A 22,328-nucleotide genomic window follows, 5' to 3' on the forward strand; every position below is an offset into this window, starting at 1 on the left:
CTGAAGCCTTCTCAAATACTGACTGCTGTTTCATTAGAGAAATGACCAACAGGCAGATGTAGCACACAGAGAAACACTCTCACTGGTGGCCAGCAGGATAGAAGACAGTCATTCCATGCCTTAAAAAGCATTTATAGACAGTGGTAATGGCCTACCATCACCCACCCTCCACATACTGCAGGGTGAAAAGGCAGTTATCTTATTATAGTGTTTGACAAGGCATGGGCAGGGAGGCCAGTGTCTCTCTCCCCTTCAGGAGGGCACCTGAGTCAGTCTTCTGGCAAGAAGCAGCAGAAGGTCACAATGGTCAGCCCCTCTCCTCAGCAGGCAGCTGGAATCACCAAAAGGTCACAATAGCTAGTTCAAGCAACTGACATCAGCATGAGGTCACAGTGGCCAGTCCCTCTCCACTTCAAGCTAGCAGCATCAGCGTGAAGGTGCATTCATGAGTTTTTTCTTTCATTGAGATGGGCAGCAGCAGCACCATGTGGTTGTAGTCGCTTGATGCGGGCAGCAGCACCATGTGAGAAGAGTGGCCACCATTGCTTATTTTATTGAAATGGGCAGCAGCACATGGGCAGTGAGACGTGGCAAGGTAGTGCCTTAAATATTAACAGGGCTTCTACCTAAAACAATTACTTCAGGATGGTCGGGCACTAAGATAAAGACAACGAAGGAAGATCAAGAATTTTGGCAGAAAGAGTTTAGTAAACGTTGTGCCAGGCAATTATAACTAAGCCACTAAAGATAGCAGCATCTTGGCTGGTAATATCACCATATAAAAAGCAATGTGGGTGTGCTAAGGCCCCAACTAGATGACAGTAGCTCCATATCTGTGCTCTAAAGAAGGGATGAAAGAATATATACGTTTTAGTTCTTTCCATTTCTCATTTTTCCAGTCTTAAATTAATTTCTCCACATTTCTGCAGCATGTTAGTGTGAATTTATCCTAATAAATATATATTTTGCATGCAGTTTTAACTAATGCACACATTTTTGCAAGCAATTTCTCCTAATGTAATGTTATTTTCATGAATATATTTGGTCTTATGGACACTGCCCCCTAATGCAAGTGTGGGAAACCTTTGCCCCCCAGATGCTGCTGAACTCACATCATCCCAGCTTGCGAAGGCTGATGGGAGCTGTAGTTCAACAACATCTGGAGGGCAAAAGGTTCCCCATGTACGCATTTTTTGTAAACATTGGATGGAGAACTGTATAACAAAATCCAGATAAGTGTGAATTTTGACGGATGGTTGCGTTTTGGCTCTCATATTGTTTTGGAAAGTGCAATTTTGATAGATTCAGTTTTAAATGCAGGCTAAAGCTGCAATCCAGTACACACTTACCGGGGACTAAGTCCCATTGAACTCAAAGGAGCTTACTTCTGAATAGGCATGTATTGGAGTGCACCTTAAGTCAAATTTCTTCCCCATCCCTACTCTTAACTACAGTTTTTTAAATTTTTCAACACAAATTGCCAGTGTAATGTATGTGTGTGTATGTGTTAGGGTTTTTAACCCTTTGCTATAATGCTGATTCACATCAAGAGCCCATTCTAACAATTTAAATGCCCCCTTCTAAGTGAATGATAGCACTGTGTGTGGTCAATGTCTCATTGAGATGAGAATCTGCAGGAGTGTCTGAACACAGCCTCTCTTACTTTTTGATGTTTCCTCACTCTAGATCTGGATCCCCTCCCTAGTGCTGGCAATCTGTGTAAAAGAAACAGCAGCAACCCACCTATACTTATGGGCAAGGACATGGCACTAACAAATGGTCTAGTTTGGCTCTAAGGTTTCATCTCAGTGTTCCAGCAATGGCATGTGGGTTGGAATAGAATGTGAAGAAAGGATTTCCCTGTTTCTATACTGAACTCCAGAGTTATAGATTTGTTGTGCAGCTATAAATAACACTGTTGGTGAGGAGTACTGTTGTAGAGGTAGTTTTAAGTACAGGTTGTTGTTTTTTCTAGTGGTCAGTATTTTTATCCTGGCAGTCAAACTGCTGTCTTCAGCTAACAGTTTGGGAAAAGAAAGATGTTTTTGAAGCTTATTTAGGATATAGGGGTTAGAGGGGAGGAATCAAAATATGGCTGTCTTGGTCCATTGGATTTCTTTCAGACTCCCATGGTTCCTACTTGTTGACTTAAAAGGCTCTGTATTACAAGAATTGGAAGCAAATGCCTCTGAGTCACTTCCAATCCTTAATAAGGCAAAGGGAATCAACAGTGATTCTAATCAGAATAGATGACACCATATCAAAGCTCTCTTTTTTACCATTTCAAGTTTTGTTGTATGGCGTAGTACAGACATGTAAAGTCATGTAGCTCGGCTACAGTTGTGAGAGCTGCAGAGTTCCTGGGAACTGCAGTTTTTCAACCACCACACTGGGATATCATTACGCAAATTAATTTTTCTCTGAGAAGCAAATCTGTTACTTATTTTTATTGTTTTCTCCCCTGCTGTCCTTGTTTGATTGTACAGCTTTTGAAACTCTTTCAGATTCAGTTTCCAGGAGTTAGTTTCCATATCCGAAATACATCTATCTAGCTGTAGTTTAGAGTGGGAAATTCCAAACTGAGTGTTGGGAGGGAACTACTAGTGTCCTGCAGCATGTGTGGCCTGAAAGACTTAAATTTAATAGTTTAGGGCCTATGTGTGTCCACAGAGGGAGGCTGCCTGTTGCATTTCTGCATAAGTCACTGCTTTGGTCTTGCCTCCTTTCCATTTGCCTTCTGCATTCGGGTGTGATTGGATCACTCTCTGTCAGGCCTACTCCATCCCTGGTACCAGGCATGGGGTCCTCAGAGGATGAACCAAGACACCCCACAGGTTGGGGTCCATGAGAAGCAGGCAGAGCCCATGAATCCAATGCTGAGGACCCTAGAAGGTCCCTAGAGGTTGATATCTGCCATTTGTCTCTGGGTTGTGTTTGAACCTAGATTGGTTCCCTGTACTTAGCCTTCGTTTGTTTGGACTGTGCTGCATCTGTAACCCCGCTCTCATTCTAAGTACTTTGTTGAAGGCTTATGTCTTCTATAACTTGTGCCCTAGCCCCTGAGGGCATCCCCTGGAGCATGACACTCACCCATGCAGAAATGCAGTGCAATGACCTGTACTCAGAAGTGATTGTTTGCTGCATTTCAGTCAGCAAGCACACCTACATCAGTGACCATGCAGGAATACTGAGGTGGACTCTGTCAGGATCCCACCCATGGTCACCGCCTTGTCACGGTCCCACCTCAGGGTCCTGGTCTCTTAACAGTTCTCTCACCGGCTCTAGCAAAGATCTCTCAATATCCCCCTGCTAGGCAGCACCACCAGACACTCCCTGTAAACAATACTGCCTTGAGACTTTGCCTTCGTCTCCTCCTGGCTTATTGCTATGTTGTGTCTGGGTGCACTTACAGGCCTCAACCCCCCGGGTTCTTTGTGCCTATAAAGATTACAGCCCTGGGTTGCTCTGGATACCTGATGCTGTTACACTATCTCTTCACTGCTTCCACCATTGATACTGTTTCCCAACCTTGGTATATGCCCTGCCCGCCCTTCTGGTCTGTGTAAACCCAGCCAAGGATCAGGCGTTAGGTAAACCAAGAAATATTTATTTATATACACAGGAATAACAAGATTACTTAAAGGTATAGTTTTAACAAGCGTATGGTTTCATCAGATGTGTTACTCTTTATGTTTCTTAGTCATCAATAACCTGCCTCACTACCCGCCTAATCCAATCTACCCTACAGCCCTCTCAAAAACCAACCCACAGAACCAACCGAACGAACCCCCTCTCAGCTTCCATCCTCTCATTTATACCTTCAGACACTCAAACGCTCAGCCAACCATCATACAACATTCTCCAACATTCCAATCCATGTACTCCCCCCTCTCACTCAGTCTACTTACCACATATAGTCTAATAAACCCGAACTTACCATATTTACAGTATTATATATACAAGGACATCACAGACTCCTCTGAGGGTTGTTGCGAGCTGGTGTGTGAGTTATAGAGGAAGGTCACTCCTAGACCAACTGAAATTGGTGTTCCTGACTTTGAATCTAGGGTGGAGACAATGTATCAGCAATGTCAGCTGCAAATGGAAGAGGAATCTGTTCGTACAAGAGTCGTACATGGAATCTGACAGTTCTGACCTGACAAAGCTTTGCCCAGATTGGACTGCCTTTTACAGTGAGATCCGTTATATGTGCACCACGAGCACATTTTTCTGGGCTTTTAAAAAAAGCCTAATTATATGCAATATATGCAAAACTATAAACATATATATCATAACTGTGATTAACAAAACAGATTTTTATCTTACTAGCAAAACATTTTGGCTTCTGCCTTCATCAGCTGCTAACATACAAATGCTGCTACCAAGGTGGCAGTTATAGAGCTTTGAGGATGGAATGCTCTGAGGGGCTTCATTTGCAGAAGTTAAATACTGTTTGTACTGTCCTCCAGGTTAAGGTCATGTGGTGCCAATGTGTCCAGGGAGTATATCCAGAAGTTCTCCCTCTTAGTCAGGGCTGGCTCCAGGCATGCCGGGGCCCTTGGACATCAGCTTGCCCTGGGCCCCAGCGTGTGTGCGTGTTCGCATTTGCATGCATGTGCCCCCCACGCCCCCTACTTACCTGTCTCCTGCCTTTTAGTATTGCCCTTAATGAAGATGGCAGCCACGGTTTCCCTAAGGGGATGAAGCCTCCACCGCCATCTTTGTTGATGGCACACATGTGTGCTATGCGTGTGCATCTCTGCCATCAACTAAGATGGCAGCAGGGGCTTCAGTACTTTAGGGAAACCACGGCCACCATCTTCATTAAGGGCAATACTAAAAGGCAGGAGACAGGTAAGTAGGGGGCATGGGGGGTGCAGATCGCCACGGATCATGGAAGGGGAGTGGAGGGGCCACTGAGGGCCCCCCTGTTACCCTGTAGCTCCAGGGGCCGTCGGGCCAGTGCTCCACCTGGCCGCCCTTTAGAACCGTCCCTGCTCTTAATCAATGCTGTTGGATCTATTGGCATTTCTGTAGCTGTATGCATATATCTAACAAAAAGTCTTTAAACTTTGCTGACTCTCTCTCTCTCTCTCTCTCTCTCTCTCTCATAGTCAAGCCCCATACAGTACTATATTTCTGCAGCATAATTTTATAAATATTAAGGATTTGTGCATCCAGCTATCCAAATATTTCCCCCCTCCATTGGAAGGTAAATTAGATAGAATTGGGGCTGCATGAACATATAAATAATATAAATGAAAAAGGAAAATTCAGGATACCTGCCTGCACTAGTGGAATTTCAACATCTATATCGAAACTGAGCCTGGTAGACTATCACAACACCCCTATTGGCGTGTTAAACCAAATTTCTTTAGGTTGCTGTTTGAATCTGATTTTCTGGAGATATTTCTTTATCTTCTAAATCTTATCGAGCAAATTGGAGTTGTCGTCACTGGCTTTTGTTTTTTGTTTTAATTTGATACCTGCATTTAAAATCAAGAATTTATGACCTTGGGAAGGAAAATGCACATGCACAGAATGGCACAGCTAATCTATTAGTGAACTGGTTATGTACACCAGAGGAAGAAAAACAGACTACGATGGGTAGTAATTATAAGCAACTGTAGCATTAATACGTGTCTGCAATTATTACATGGAAGGAGGGAGTGGTTGCTATATTATTGAAATTGCTTTTGCATGTAACAAAAATCAAACAAGGTTATGCCATACATAAAATGTCAGCATGTGTAGAAAATTATAGTTCTGTTAAAAAGCCATCTCTTTCTATAGCAAATTTGCTGTGTCTTCCTTTCGCTTGATCTCTCTTTAATTTTCCTAACTGTTCCTGGTTGTTGCAACGAGAACGCTGGCATGAGATGCCATTGAATGAGCCATAGGCAGGATGATATGATTGAAGTTGGTGTGGCATCCAGCTATGGACTGATCCACTGAATGTATCGAAGCAGAGGCTAGTCCGTGTCACGTCTCCCTTCACCCTACCACCACCTTGTCCTAATCTGTAGTAGCAGATGAGGGGGCACATTATTTATTTCTCCCCATATAGTTTTATGTGACAATGTTGCTTTAGTTCCTCTACCCTTGCTATATTTGCCAGATTTACAGGCAAGTCTCATCCCCCTGTGCCTGCTACTGTAATTCTTAGGTAAATTTGTTGCCACCATTTGGTACCCTTTCACAACCCTTTTTTTTTTAACCAGACCTTATATATATTAAATAAATATATATTTATTTATATATACCAAATAACCAGGCGTGTTTTGAATCAAAGTGATTGATTAAATAAGAGATTTTAATATGGACAAGAATACTTTGTGTTCAGGTTCTTAAGTGTGTGGTTACAAATAAACATTATTTTTGAATGAAGTGTACTTATTAAATTGCTTGATTAACACCAATAACAACCTGCCTAACTACCCATACTACAACCACTCTTCCCACCCTTTCTTCAAAAATCAAACCCTATCACATGTCAAACCCTTTCTGCTATTCAGCTGCCAAACACTCAAATATAAAACTCTCAGCCCCCATTTGCTCAGCCAATCAAAACCAGCCTACACCAACATTCTATCTCACTCATTCCCTCCTCCCAACACTCACCACTTACCTTAATCATTCTAATATACTAACTCACTGTATATTACACAATGCAAACACATGCAACATTTTAATCTACAATTGTGGAACATCACATCCTGCAATAGATTTGTCCATTCCTACTCTTACATTTCTCACAACGTGTAGCGGTACCTTCTGCTGAACTTAAAAAATCCCGCAAACACTACTCTTTCCCCGATACTCTGTTCTGATCTTTTCACTGAAAGGAAAAAAAAAAAACCTAAATAGAAACAAATTGTAAACACATTTCTACAACTTAGGTTCAAGCGCTATCTCCCCTCCCCCCCAAATGAATCAGCTACTGCCCATATATTCCTACTTACTGAAATTATCTGTGCTGAGTGAAGGTGATGGAGCAACACAGATGTATTTTAAACCCCACAGGGTGCAGCTTTCTCTCTGGTGGAGCAGCAAACTCTGGGCACTACAGCAGAGACATAAATCCCCTATATTTCTCTGCTTCTGATTACACTTTATTGCCCTGTCTTTGCTACTGGTAATTGCATCCTGAGACAGGGTTAGCTGTGAGTCTTCCATTTCAGCTGATGTCTTCCCACTGTGTTGTAGTTTTCTGCCCTGCACTGTTCTCTGCATGACAACAATATTGGAGTCCACATGGATAAAGCTCAGAGAGCTTTTAAGATAATAATATGCCCAGAGTGTTGCTCTGGTTGCTTTTTGCCACAGTTCTTGCAATTTCAACTTCTCCAATGGAAGAAAATCTAGATGCTTGTGGCCAAAGGATTGGCTGGTTCATTCAAATTAATTTGCAAAATTCAGTTGCACACATTGCCCAGATGCACACTGCTGTTTGGCCCTTTATTTATTTATTTATTTATTTAATTACGCTTTTAAATCGCCCTATAGCAACAAGCTCTCAGGGCGGTGTACAGCAAAATAAAACCACATTTAAAAACAAACAAGTGTGGATTAAAACATACAATATAAAACATATTTAAAAACAAAATTAAAATATGAATAAAATAAAAATACAGTTACAGTTAAGTTTAAAATAAAATTAAATTTAAGTTTAAAATGCCTGGGCGAAGAGGTAGGTTTTTACCTGGCGCCGAAAAGATAACAAAGAAGGCGCCAGGCGTATCTCATCTGGGAGGGCATTCCATAATTCGGGGGCCACCACTGAAAAGGCCCTAGATCTAATTGTTGTTCTCCGGGCCTCCCTATGGGTTGGGACCATTAGAAATAAATGTTTGTGTTTTGTTTTTTTAAATCAGGATTATCTTTTTTTAGAAGGGGCAAAAATGTGCCAAATTATCAAAATGTAGGGATAGATTAAAATGTCTCTGTGTATGTGAAATGCCTTCTTTCATTGCACCTCAATCTTAAATTGACTAAATAAGTATTAAGAATTTCTTCCAATAGACAAAGTACATAAATGGTTGACCATCTGAATCACAACTCCCGATGCACTTGCTTGAGTAAACTGACATTTCCTTCATCCACCCCTCTCTGGTTTTTGGCTTTCAGAGGTCATAAAGCCTAATAAGGTGCTTCACAAGCTCTCTTAGCATTTACTGGCTGCAAAACAATTGGAAAATAAGGGCCTTCTTGGCCCTTAGGGCTATTGGGTCACAACAGTACATGGGGTAGGAGCATTATTCTCCTCTCAATTTCTAGACTCTAGACTGAGCACCTCTGTGCTCTCCAGGCTCTTTAGGTCACTGTTCCCAGAGGGCTTCTTGCCTTTTCCTGTCCTCAGCTCCTTGTTTCCACCTCCTGTTATTTGCCTTTCACTAATTGTTTCCTCAGATTCTTGCTTTTAGGGCACAGCCTGCTTGGTAGAGAATTTTGTTTTTTCTCTGTTTCTCTGTCAATTTTGTTTTTTCTCTGTTTTGTTCATGTTTCCAATCTTCTGGTTTCCACGTTTCCACATCAGTTTGCATTTTCTAAAAAGTCCTTGTGAAAAGTCATCAGTGTTTTACTACAAAATTTCACAGATATATCACACATCAATGACCAATAAATTGCTAGAATGAGTTAATAATGAACTGCATATACAATTAAAGAAAGACTGAAACCACAACCATAATATAATAATAATGCATGTAGCAAACAGTAAACAATAAGAAACCCCATGTATGAATAGACATAAATGAACATAAAACAATCCAAAACTGTGTCTCAGTAGAATAGAACAACTAATAAGAAACTTGTATATAAACAAGAATAACAGTCCAAATTCTGTGTATTGGATTGTGAACAGAAATAATAAACAGTACAAATTATGTATTTCAGTTGACAAAAACTCTGTCATGTACATTCATTACAGTACTTCTTCAGAAACTAGGATGGCAGCCAAGCTTGATTCTCTCCCTGTCGCTAGGTTAGCAGCAGTACAAAAACCAATAATTATCAAAAAAAGAGAAAGCTACGGCCCACAAGTAGCCAATATGTTGCCACCTGTCAATCATGTGATATCGCAGTGACATTTTATGATTAGCAGGTGGGTGGGGCAGTCCACCTCTCAAATTTGGCCTGCAAGGCAGATCCTGATAAGAATCTGGCCCAAGAAGCCAAAGAGGTTCCCTGTGCCTGCCTTCAGGGCCAGTTTTAAAGGGCAGCCAAGTTGAGCACTGGCCCGAGGGCCCCGGAGCTACAGGAGCCCCTGAGGGGTCCTCCGCTCCCCTTCCATGATCTGCACCCCCCACGCCCCCCACTTAACTGTCAGCCAGCTTTTTAGCATTGCCCTTAATGAAGATGGCGTCCACAGCTTCCCTAAGGTACTGAAGCCGCTGCCGCCATCTTAGTTGATGGCAGAGATGTGTGTGCATAGCACACACCTGTGCCATCAACAAAGATGGTGGCGGAGGCTTCATTCCCCTTATGGAAACCGTGGCCGCCATCTTCATTAAAGGCAATGGTAAAGACTAGACAGGTAGGGGGCCGTGGGGGGGGCACACAGGGGGCCATGCACACACATGTATGTGTGCACACACACACACACACACCGGGGGGCCAGGGCAAGCTGATGCCCAAGGGCCCCTGCATGCCTGGAGCCGGCCCTGCCTGCCTTACTGCAATCATACTTAACCTGCCTTTTCCCGCAGTTCCACCCTTCAGCAGGAGTGATGGATGGAGTGGCATTTTTTCCATTGGGTCTTCAGGGATGTTTCCCAGTTTCTGGCAGGAGAAGGCACTCCAATGGTGTCATTTCCCCTGCTCTGAAGTACATTTCTGGGCCTTGGGGGAGTGACAGAGTGAAGTCAAGGCAGCTCCCAGAATTGTGGCAAACACAGGTTGTGAGCAGGGCTGGGTTTGCCTTGATCCTGCCCATAAGTATTCTAGAAGGCTTGCACACAACTTTTGATTTTTCTCTCCCTTACCTACATTTTTCCTTGCCAACATTTCCTTCTGGATACCTACTACTTTTTTAGGCAGAATATGATGGGCACATCGCACAAGCTTTTATCCGAAACCTTTCCTTCTTTTCTGCTTCTGTAAGCATTAAGAAAGAATGAGAGGTAAATTGAGGTAGAAGAATTCTGAACTTTGGTGCTGCTGGGTGTGTGTGTCAAATGTTCCCCCACCCAAAATAAAACAAAATAAAATATTTGCATGGAGAAGACTAGTATACCAGTGGGAGAGAGGTTTAGCATTGCTTTGTTTCTCACAGAAGAAAACTACTCCGGGGGGGGTATTAAAAACATAGGAAGCTGTCTTATTCTGAGTCAGGCCATCTTCTACTTGGAGATGTAAGGGATTGATCCTTGGGCCTTTTTCATACAACACAGATGCTCTATGTCTGAGTGACTGTCCTTCCCCCAAAATACGACACACACCCCTTCTGCAATCTGAAATGGTATACTGTACTTCAGATTTATATTTGTGCCCATCACATGAGCCTGCATGATGTATATCATAGAATGGCTCTTGGAGGATAATTGGAAAGCCTGGGGTAGACTCTGAAACTAGTGTCAAGCTCATTATATGGAGGTGTAATTAACATAGCAAAGAAGTTATGACATGAGATTTTCCATGTCTGTTAGTCATACATGATATACACCTGATTTTAATCATGTTATACACATTTTTGGAAAATCAGATACAAATTGAAATGTAAATCGGGATGCTGTGAATATCCATGTTTGTCAGATTCTGATGTGAGTTTTATATATATATATAAACACACACACACACACAATTGTGATTAACAAGAGAGAGGTTTTTATTGTAATACCAAAACGTTTCGGCTTCCACCTTCATCAGCTGCTAACATACAAATGCTGTTACCAAGGTGGCAGTTATAGAGCTTTGAGGATGGAATCCTCAGAGGGGCTTCATTTGCAGAAGCTAAGTAGTGGTGGTACTGTCCTCCAGGTTCAGGCCATGTGGTGCCAATGTGTCCAGAGAGTAAATCCAAAAGTTCTCCCTTTTAGTCAATGCTGCTGGATCTGTTGGCATCTCTATAGCTGTTATAGAAAAGTCCAACAGGCTGTGACCCTCATTGTTAAAATGTTTTGCAATTGGTTGCTCCACTTTTTTTGTCAAGATTGCCGACTTGTGGTTCCTGAAGCATGTGCGTAGGTCAGTTGTGTTTTTTTCCTACGTATTGGATATGACATCCTGGTCTTTTGCATTCGATGACATAAATTATATTGCAGGTCCTGCAGGTGATGTTCTGTTTGATGTAATAGGTCCTGCCTGTCCTAGTGCTTGTAAAAGTAGCTGTCTCCCTGAGGTACACATAGGTGATACACTGTTTGGAGTGACAAGGATTAGACTCAGGATTGGTGATAGGTGGCTTAAGCACAGCTCTCACTAACAGTCTGCACAAATTAGGAGGCTGGCAAAATGCTACAACAGGAGGCCTGCTGATGGCTTTAGCAAGATGTTCAGAGTTTGCCAGCAATGGGTAGCTTTCCCTGATTGGTCGGTGATAGGAGATGCTGGATGGAAATCTACCACAAATGGAATCCGTTGCTCTCTGCTCTTTGACACCTCAGTATGATGGAGGAGGTTTTCTCTGGACAGAATGGAGGCTCGGTGGATGTTGCAATCGATAATATGTAAAGGATATCCTCTTAAAAGAAGGTGTTCTTTAAGTTCACTGATCCTTCTCTGGTATTTATCTTCAGTGTTGCAAATAAGTTTGATTCTCAGAGCTAAGCTATACACAAAGTTTTTCTTTATATGCTTAGGATGGCAGGATTTCCAGTTTAAATAGGTGTGGGCATCAGTGGGTTTGCTGTAGAGATCAGTGGCTTTTTTGTTGTTTTCAATGGCAAGAAGGACATCCAGAAAAGGGATGTGCGGATTGTCATTTGTACTATTAAATATAAACTTAATAGATGAATGGAGTTAATGTAATTTTTAAATTGTTCCAAACTCTCATTACCATTTGTCCAGAGTATAAAGATGTCGTCAGTGTATTGCCACCATATAAGTGGTTTGTTGAGTGCCTTTTTGAGGATCTCCTGTTCCAGTTTACCCATAAAGAGATTTGCATATGATGGAGCCATGCGAGTCCCCATAGCTGTGCCTTGTAGTTGCAGGTAGTGTTCTCCATTGAATGTAAAGTTGTTGCAAGTCAGGACTAGCATAGCTAAAGTTGTGATAACCTCTGTTGGAGGATTGTTCATATTCCTGGTGTTAAAGAACTCATTTATAGCCTGAATTCCATCATTATGTGGTATATTGATATAAATAGATGTGACATCTAAAGTAGCTAGTATAGTATTGTTGTGGAATTGATACTGCTTGTTTAAATACTCAATTTTAAGCAAGAAGTCCTTGGTGTCTTTAATATATGATGGGAGGTTTTGCACCATGTTTTGTAAATTTAAGTGAATGTACAGAGAAATCCTTTCAGTAGCTGTGTTGTTACCTGAGACAATTGGGCAACCAGGATTGTTGGATTTGTGGATTTTAGGCAGCATGTAAACCCTTCCAGGGGTGGGATTTGGATTAACAAGGAGATCAGCAGTCTCCTCTCTAAGAAGTTTCCTACTTGTAAGGCTTTGTATAGATGTAATGATACAGGTATTGAGATCTGTGGTGATGTCTTTGTCAAGAAGTCTATATGTTGTTTCATCCTTTAATTGTCTTTGACCTTCTGCTATATAGTCTGTAGTGTTAAGCACCACCCTTATCTGCAGGCTTGACGACAACATCCCTTCTCATCTGAAGGTTCCTTAGGGCTATTATTTCTTCTTTTGAAAGATTGCTGTGAGTAGGAGTTGGTGTGTGGTTGTTAATGACTCTGTTTATTGATAAGAGAAAGGTTTCTAGGACTCGATTCCTGTTAACATTCGGTGTCCAAGTTTTAGGTGGCAGAAACTGTAGGAGAGGATCTCTATTGTAGAGGTCTATGTTGTTCTTAGAGTCATCATAAAAAAATTCAGCCAACCTGCATCTCCTTTCAAATGCTTTGATGTCACATTTCATCTGTGCTATATTGTGCTCTCTAAGTGTTGGGCAGAAGTTGATGCCTTATAGAAGCCTAATTTCATTAGGTGACATTTTGCCTACAATGAGATCTATTATTGTTGTGGAATCATTTCTGTAAGTTATGTCAGGTGATCTTGTTATACATGTGGAAGTTTTTGGAGTAACTCTTTTGAATCTCCTGTTTTCCTTTTTCTTGTGGTTAGCTTTTGCTCTTGTAGCAGATGAAAATATTTCTTTATAAATTGAACCCTGTGTTATTAAATTGGATGGAATAAGAGGAAGATGATATCTTAGAATATCCCTTTTGAGTTTTTTCTTTTTGGTGGCATGGACATTGATAAAGGTTGTCTGTTCTGTTTTGTGGAGCAGATACAGGAGACGTTCATAGTCGTATGATGTTAGAATGTTTTAAATGCGAGTATGTGTATATATATATATATATATATATATATATATATATATATAATTTCAAAACATAACAATTCAACAATTAACTCAATTTGATTACATGAACATTATAATATTTAAAGTCATCATAAAACGAACAATCAATTAATGACAATCATAACCATTCCAAGCATGGGATTGTGTTGTTAATCTCTCCCCGTCCAATCCTATTTTTTTAAGCAATTAGGCAGGGCTTATTTAGGTGTCACTACTTAATTGGGAAGACTTCACTAGCACATTGAAGATGGTCAGTTGCTTCCACTTGGCATTTTTACCAAAGTACAGATATGAACTTAACTGGACTGCAGTCAGCAGTGAACATCGTATAATGATCTCAATTGGTGAGAAAGAGCATATTCTTTGAGGGAGCTCTGCAGGGAATGAGGGGAAACAAATATATATCATAAGTAGAAGTGATCAATATATAGCAAAATAAAGGAAAAGCAATATAAAATGAAATTAAATAAATGGGGGAGATGGGATGAAATATGGGCGATTAATGAAAAAAGGAATAAATGGGGAGGAAGTAAGATAAGTGAGGGGAAAGAGGGATGAATGGGAACCTTAATGCAAAAGGGAATAGAATTTAAGAGAAGATGAATGCATATGGATGAATTAATGGAAGAACAAATAACCTTGGAGTGTTGCACCCACTTATCCAACTCTGCTGCACCCATTTTATTATGCAACCATCTGAGGATTGGCCATGGTTTAGCGTGGCCCTCAGCCTGAAAAAAAGTTAGCCACTCCTGAACTTAAGGAAGTGAAAGCTCTTGCAGACTGTACACAATTTAATACCAGATAATTTTATAAATTCTCCTAGTTAAATTGAAACAGTCAAGGAAGAGAAGGAGTCTAGGGCAACAAAATCATCAAGGGGATGGAGCGACTCTCCTATGAGGAAAGGTTGCAGCTTTGAGGGCTTTTTCATTTAGAGAAAAGGCGTGTAAGAGGTGACATGATAGAAGTGTATAAAATTATGCATGGCTTGGAGAAAGTGCATAGAGAGCAGTTTTTCTCCCTCTCATGACATTGGAATTTGTGGACATCCAATGAAGTTGATTGTTGGAAGATTCAGAACAGACAAAAAGTACTTCACACAGCACATAGTTAAACTATGGAATTTGGTCCCACAAGAGGCAGTGACGGCCACCGACTTGGATGGCTTTAAAAGAGGATTAGACAAATTTATGGAGGATATCAGTGGCTACTAGCCCTGACTCCACAGTCAGAGGTGGTAAGATTCCAAATACCAGTTGCTGGAAAGTGCCGGAGGAGAGAGTGCTCTTGTGTTTAGGTCCTTCTTGTGGGGTTTCCATGAGCATCTGGTTGGCACTGTGAGAACAGGATGCTGAACTAGATTGGCGACTGGCCTGATTCAGCAGGCTCTTCTTATGTTCTTATGAGACCACACATCTTTAGAATGGATGTGCTTGTGCAACAAATCTTAGATGCTAGATTTAATTCATTTCCCAGTGGGAAACATGATGTTTTAAAGTCAATTTTAGAACATATCATGACTCACATTCCCAGTAGAATGCATGTTTCGTAGAGTTGTGCTTCCTGACTGAAAACTTGAAGTGGCTTTAAGCCAGTGACTATTTACAGAAATGCTTGTGCATTGAGACACCACTTTACAAATTTTAAAAGAAATGTGCTGAAATAATTCAGATCTACACTAGGATCTGAACCATTGCCTGGATAATGGGTCTGCATATCACTAATATTGGATTTCACCTAGTAAAGCAGACATATCTATGGAAATAAAGGGAGAAATTTCACATATCCTTAGGTATAAGTATAAAAAAGATGTTATGCTTTTAGACTGGTTAAAAACTACCTGTGTAGCTCTACCAGAAGATGAATCGCATTAGAGCATACCTGATTACCTTTCATGTAGTGTCATTAATTACACAAAGGTTTTTGGTAGTGTAATAGCCATAATTTATGGCTGTTACCTTTGTGCTAAATTGCTTATGTGCCTGCATAACTTGCTAACCAGAAAACCATGGCAAAGGCATTGCAACTTTACCTAACTGTGCTCTTCCTGAGGTCTATCTATTATGAACTTACTTAGAACAATGGTCCATTAACTTTACAAATCACTGTGTGTGTTGCCACAGCTTTCAAGCTAAGAGCATTAAATCTATTATTATTACCAAACAGAGAGAGAGAATGCAACATTACAGCTTTTTTTGGCAGAACGTATATCAATGAGATATTGATCTGGCTTTGATAAAAAAAAAGTGCTGAATGGGCTCAGAAATGGAAGGTGTGTTATCTCCATTCTGCAGTTTGTGTTAAAATAAGACACACTCCAAGGAAAGTTGTCTTTTTTCCCCCCGCTATCTTTACATGGACTAAGTGACAGTATTGGACACGATTCTAATCAACAGAACCTAAAGAAAAGTATATCTTGGAGCAATGACTGCTTTTAGATCTTTTAGGGCTGACAGGCTAAAGGCCTAACTACCCCACCTCTCCTTTTAATAGTTTATTTAGCATCAGTGGGATGCTGGGAATTGTTTAGAATATCAGACATGACACTGTTGCTTCAGAAACTTGTAGCTGGTCAGGCAGATGACACAAGTATTTGGAGTGTGTGTTTGTGCAGTAGATTGTGGCTTGACAGTGTCTAGAATGATGGGATCTTCCCAAGCATAAGATATTACCAGACCTGTGTTTGCCATGTAGTAGTAATGCAGGGACAGAGCAATTACCATGAAGAATGGTGCTCAGCAGCTGCCTCTGCAGGGAAGGGACTGGGTTTGCCTCCATTCCTTAGGAGGGATGAAACACAGAAAGGAGGCTTGACCGACTGCCTTGTTTCAGCTGTTTGGCCAGTTGGGATGGTCATGGTTACATCTGTTTAAAGTGGCCACACCTCACCCAAGCTTCTATAGTTGAAGATGGTGCCCCATCCATCCATCCATCCATCCATCCATCCATCCATCCATCCATCCATCCTCTTTCAGTGCAAGCTTAGTTGATTGCTGGAGGGAGGCAAGTAGGGAATTTTGGTTACCATTCTAAATCAGATGCAGGAAAAAGGGTCTCTCTGTCTCTCTCTCCTACCTCCATATTGGTTCGGTTTTGCAATGGTTTCATTGAGCCTGAAGCTTTTTCTATATGAATAGGCCACAACTACTAGCAGGTTTGAGTGGTGGACATTAGTGAGCACCCCAAGGCATCTTAATGGGGAAGGAAGGACTTATACAGAAACAACCTGGATGATCCTCAGTAGTCTGGGGGTGCAGGCTTCAAACCTGTAGCTGTTTAGCAACTATTCAGAACAACCTTTCACGACTGAAGGAGACCTAGATTAGGAAGCCCCTCACCTCAGCCTTGAATCCTGACAGTCGAGGCTTACTGGCTCTGGGGCAGATGATGATGACAAGGCCTCCTCTGCACACCTTCAAATCTCCATAGCCGTGTATTCCTCTTGCATTTGTTTCACTGTGAAAAACTGTTTCTTCTCCACATTATATAAACCTACCAGGTTTCCAGGTTATTTTATGCATCTAATGGGTAAGGCTAGAGACCAACTTTTTTCTTCAGTGAAATGAAAATGCTATGAAAATATATTTGTTGTTGTCCATGGTTTGAACATTTGTCACAAATTTGACAGGTCTCTGTAGTGTTTCTTTAAAAAAACTATAAACCTGTTTGGCCAGTGGTGCAATTAAATAAATGTGTGTCTGTCATGGGAAATGATGCATCTACCATACTCACCTTCAGCCATCTTAAAAAATATTTCCTGATTAACTCCAGTCTGAGGCTGTACACTACAAAAGCTCATAGCAGAATTATGTTTTTAGTTTGCCACACAACTTTTTTTCTGTGTTAATTCAGTGGCAGTTGATGAATTAGACAGATGTTGGATCTGTATATGTGTAGCAGAAATAAGTGGTAGAGTACTATGGTGGTAGAGAGAACTCTACCAGTCCAGACTATATATGGGGAATATCATTTTAAAATGTTTCTTGATTTAAAAACCTCCTTCCAAGCAGAACACTAATGCACCAGGGTAAAAGCCTGAGTTACTTAGTTGTGGCCTCTATTTACCAGATGACAAATTCTATAGTTTGGTACCATTTGGTGGCAAATCATTGTCTCTTTTATGTCATCATTTTTTTCTTTTGTTTGAAGTGGGAGAGAGATGTCTTTTAAGAACTTTCTTAATATACATATATGTATCATCCTTCAGATTTCAAGCCAATCCACTAAGCCTTTAGAAAAGAAATATAAGAGGGAATAGGGAAAATGCATCTTGACACGAATGTACATGTATATAAGTACATATGCCTGAACACTGAGGCATGATGTAGAACATATTGTTATTTTACATGCTGCCATGTTGAGACATGTTTCATGTCCTTATACCTACCGGTTCAGCTACTAAACATGATTGAACGTTTTTTAGTTGCAGCTGTTCTATGACAACATCTGCTGCTTATGCATGCTACTTTTTAGAAGCCATGCAATTGCAGAATAAGAATATGGAATGTGGAAAGTATGCTGATGTTCCTGTTTTCAGTTGTAAATTCTTGAAGGGTATGCTTTCAAGGAGTTTTTTTTAAAAAATAAAAATATTAGGGAACATATTTCTTATGCTGGCACCTCGGTACTCTACCACATATCCTGCTGTATGGATAGATCACACCCGAGGCATCTGGGTTTGCAGCAATAGCACCATGGAATATTTCTTGGCCAAGAGCAAATGCATGAGACAGCAGTGATGTATGCAACATGTTCCTTGAAATCAGACTTCATGAATTTTAGATAAAGTGCAAAGTTAAAGCCCATCATTCTCATGAATGATGGATAACTAAGAAAAACCAGCAAAGATAAATTCCCCAATAAATCTTATAATAAGCTGAATTTTAGTCAGTGAGATATTCATCCTCTTCTCCAGAGAGACCTTGCTCCATTTTCATTGCTGGTGGTATAATTTCTCTCCTGCCCCCCCAAAAGTACTATCAGTAACAAATATGCTGGGTTTTGTGACATTAAAATTAGATCCTTTAATGGTTTAAAATAAAAATGAAATACAGCTGAGCCTTTGTACTTTGTATATACCAATGAGGAATTTGTGTAGCACTGCTAATGAACTTCTCACATTGTTTACTCTTAGGCATGCGTGTGTGTGCGTGCGTGTGTGTGTGTGTGTGTGTGTGTGACTTGACGTAGCATGGAATATGAGAAAGAAATGGAAAAAAGAGGGAAGGGGAGGAAAGCTTACAATTTTTGATAAAGAAGTATAGGGATGTGCTAGAATTCCACCCAATTTGGATTTGGTAGCAAATTTCCCATTAATTTGCTTATTCTCCATCATTGCGGATTTGATTCTTATGTAGCAATTTTCAATGGTTATTTCTGAAAACTTTTTTTAAATGCCCCTAAAATATCAATATGAAGAAAAAATAATTTTATTGATATTTCCTTTCATTTATTGATACTTCAAAATATTGTTATTTCCTTTACAATTATTGATATTTCCTTTCAAAACATCAATATTAATATAAATATTTTTTGTGAGGGAGGAAAAACGGATCAGTAAAAGCAATAGCTAGCAGACAAAGAACAAACTTGAAGTGATTCTTGCCTGATAGGTCAATAGAATGCTTTTGAACTGGCACCAGCCAATGGATTCCATTCCTAAGGAGGTATAATATGAAATGCAGGGCTATAAACCTCATGTATCAGGCATAAAAATTCCGGAGAGTTGCAAGCCCACACAGGAAACTAACAACATTGCTCTCTTGTCCATGCATAACTATGTAAGTCAACTGTGTCACATTCTTACTTGCAGCTGGTGACCAAGGGAGAGAGGATTTGGAAGCCAGCTATACTATTTATTTATTTTTTCTCTGTCAAGTTGAATAAGTGCAGAATCAGTCAAAATCTGTTACTGCATCCTTCCAACAAGGATCTGCTTGGCCACCTCCCTTATTACATCTTCGGTGTGCTGCTTGTTGTTTTTATTTTTTTGGTGCTGCTGTTGTCTCACTGTTACTGGGATCTTGTTTTTCAACTGGATTTTACTGGGTGAGGATTTTAATGATTTATGAGGTGGATTGTGGTTTTAATGTTTATATGTTGCTTTGGGTGGTTTTGGGCAGAGTGCACAATTTATAACTATAATAAGTGAAATATAAATCCAGAATGAAATGTTTACCAGCATATTGGACAAAGGAATCAGGTTGTGCCCTGCAAATGGCAATGGCAATACTAGAATTCTAGTATGTGCAGAGCTTTATTATGTGCTATATTTCTCAACCCCATGGAATATTTGAAAGTCCTGGCGTTATACATTCAGTTTCCCCTTGTTCAATCATTGCTCTCGTTTTTAGAAGGTAACACACTGGTTGTACCTAATGGTCCTTTGCCCTGATCTCTATACGTTTGCCTAGTGTAATTTGCACAGAAGCTCCAGCATAAATAGGACACTAAATATATGAAGGATGCTCATAGGTTTATTGGATGTTACCCTAATCTCCTGTATGCTTTCATTTCTGCATGAAAACTAATGACTGCACAGAGCTTTAATCATACACCTATGACTAACAACCCATAATTTGATGGGTATACCAGTGGTTTGTGTGTTGGTGGTGGAGGTCTTGGATCTTTGCAGAATTGGCTGTTGAAGCTAAGCCCACCTGCTCATCCTGCTAGCAGAAGTTATTTGCATTTGGGAAATGTGTGTAGGTTTCTGTGAAAAGAAACATAATAAATTGGCACTGGATAATAGCTGTCATTCAGATAAAATGTTGAAACTGTTATGAAATACAGGGATGTGTAAAACTAGGTTGCTGTCTGTTTGTAGTTTCCAGAGAAAATTACCTTCTCAATATCCATAAACTGAGGAGGAGGCTGAAAGGGAAGTAACAAATTACAAGGTCTGGAGTAGTCATAAGCAGTGATAGGAAGGAATCCATTAGCTCTGGTGAGAACAAATCCCTCCTTCTGAATGACTTTGCCCCACCAGCAACTTAATCAATAGTCATTGGCATTTCCGAAAGTTAAACACCTTCACCTCCTATTTCCCACATATGATATTTCTGTTGCTCAAATCTAAATATATTTTTTATTAAATTTATCTCCAATCCTTCTTCCCCAAGGAGGGTTGTCTACTTTATCCCAATTGGCTCTTGCCTCCCACCTTTGCCTGCTCTGACTGCACGATAGTCTGAGGGGAGAAACTTTGGAAGGCTGTCTCCTTATCACCAAACCACAAACTTCCCCTGGTGACAAGAGATGGAGAAAAACCATGTGCAATCCAATAATGTCCCATTGGTCTCTGCAACATAGCAAGCTGTTGTCGCTGCGGCTGTACCTAAAGGTTTCTAAATGCTGTACATACATTAAAAGATGACAGTTGCTCTAGTTCCCCTGCAATACCGTAATTTACCCTGTAATTACACCTAAAATGTGCCATTGAATATTCACTGGTTTCTCCCCTCCTCTGTTATTTCTCCTATGTTGAATTTTAGATTGCAAGCTCCTTGAATCCAAGGACTTATCAGCTTGCGCTCTGCAAAAATACTATGCACATTGGTGGTGGTGGTGGTGGTGATGATGATGATGATGATGATGATAATAATAATAAAATGACCGACAACAACATTTTCATCCGCAGAGGCCTGTACAAAAAGGGAAAAAAGGAATGGGAGGGAAGCATTGTTTTAGTCCAACAAAACAAAACATGCACACACACACACACACAAACTTTTGTCCTTCGATGATTTTATGTGAAAGATTTATGATTATGGGCAAATAATGTATTAAAACAAGAGGGGCAAAATGACTCAATGTCCTTTGTTCACTTGGTTGGTGGCAGAGGCCCCAGTGTCTTTCCTCTCACTTGTGCAGTCCGAGTGACGAACAACACTTCTTGCAGTTAGAGCAGGATTCTTTCTAGCAGGGAGGGATGAAGCAGACAATTCTTAGATAACCTCTGCTGCCCCACTCTCTCCATTGCCCCTTGTTCCAGGACCTGTCAACCCAGACTATATTTGGTGTAATTAATTAAAGGGACATGAGTTGGCTGAATCATGGGAGTGGGCAGGGCTGTAGCCAGGGGGCAAATGAGGGCCCTGCCCCCTCTAGAGCTGTGCTTCACCACCCCCCAGATTTTTTTGGGAAATGTTCTTTTTAATTGCTGACATGACAGACAATGACAACCTCCATTTAAAGAATGACAGCTTGTTTTAAGAACAGGAACAATTTAAGAATAGGACCCTCTGAAAAATTCAGTGAATAAGGAACGGTGAGTGCACAACAAAAGAGTAATCTGGAAGAGCCCCCAAAAGTCTGTTCACTCAAGACTTTTCCTGACTGAGGGTGGATTTTTCATTATCACAACCACCCTATAATTACTTAAGCTATCATGAAAAAACCAGCCTGCAGTGTCATGACCCTTTAAGAGTTAAATATTAGAACTTTGTGTTATGGGCTGCAGTTAGACTGCAGCCCTTAGACTTTCCTTTGCTCTGCTTTTCATTGTCATTGTCAGTTGTGCTGTTTATGCAGCCAATAAAAAAGAAGCATGTTTGTTTGCCTTCAGTAAGAAGTAAGAGTTTGTTTATTCTGCAGTTATTATAATGAGTAGAGCAGGATTGGGTGCTTTTTGATTAAGGGTGAAATAAAGAGATAACTTAAAGTGATCTGAAAAAATGACAACCCTTTACTCTTTTAAAGCACTCACTATACTCAATCATAGTGGCTTTTTATTTTTCTTGATTATTTGATGGCAAAGGATAAAAACAGCCCTAGAAGAATGGAAATATTGCTGTGTGCTCTACAATTAGATAACTGGCTGGATGCCTAAGCTG

The 22,328-nt window shown here is 40.5% G+C and overlaps 1 protein-coding gene across 2 annotated transcripts in view; it reads left to right on the top strand.

Moving 5' to 3' along the window:
• Positions 1-22,328, top strand: part of NRG3 (neuregulin 3) — a 1,022,346-nt gene that overhangs the window by 429,816 nt on the left and 570,202 nt on the right. The gene's annotated exons all lie outside the window — the stretch shown is intronic.

This window comes from Rhineura floridana, chromosome 7 (genome assembly GCF_030035675.1).
Source record: "Rhineura floridana isolate rRhiFlo1 chromosome 7, rRhiFlo1.hap2, whole genome shotgun sequence".
NCBI lineage: Eukaryota > Metazoa > Chordata > Lepidosauria > Squamata > Rhineuridae > Rhineura > Rhineura floridana.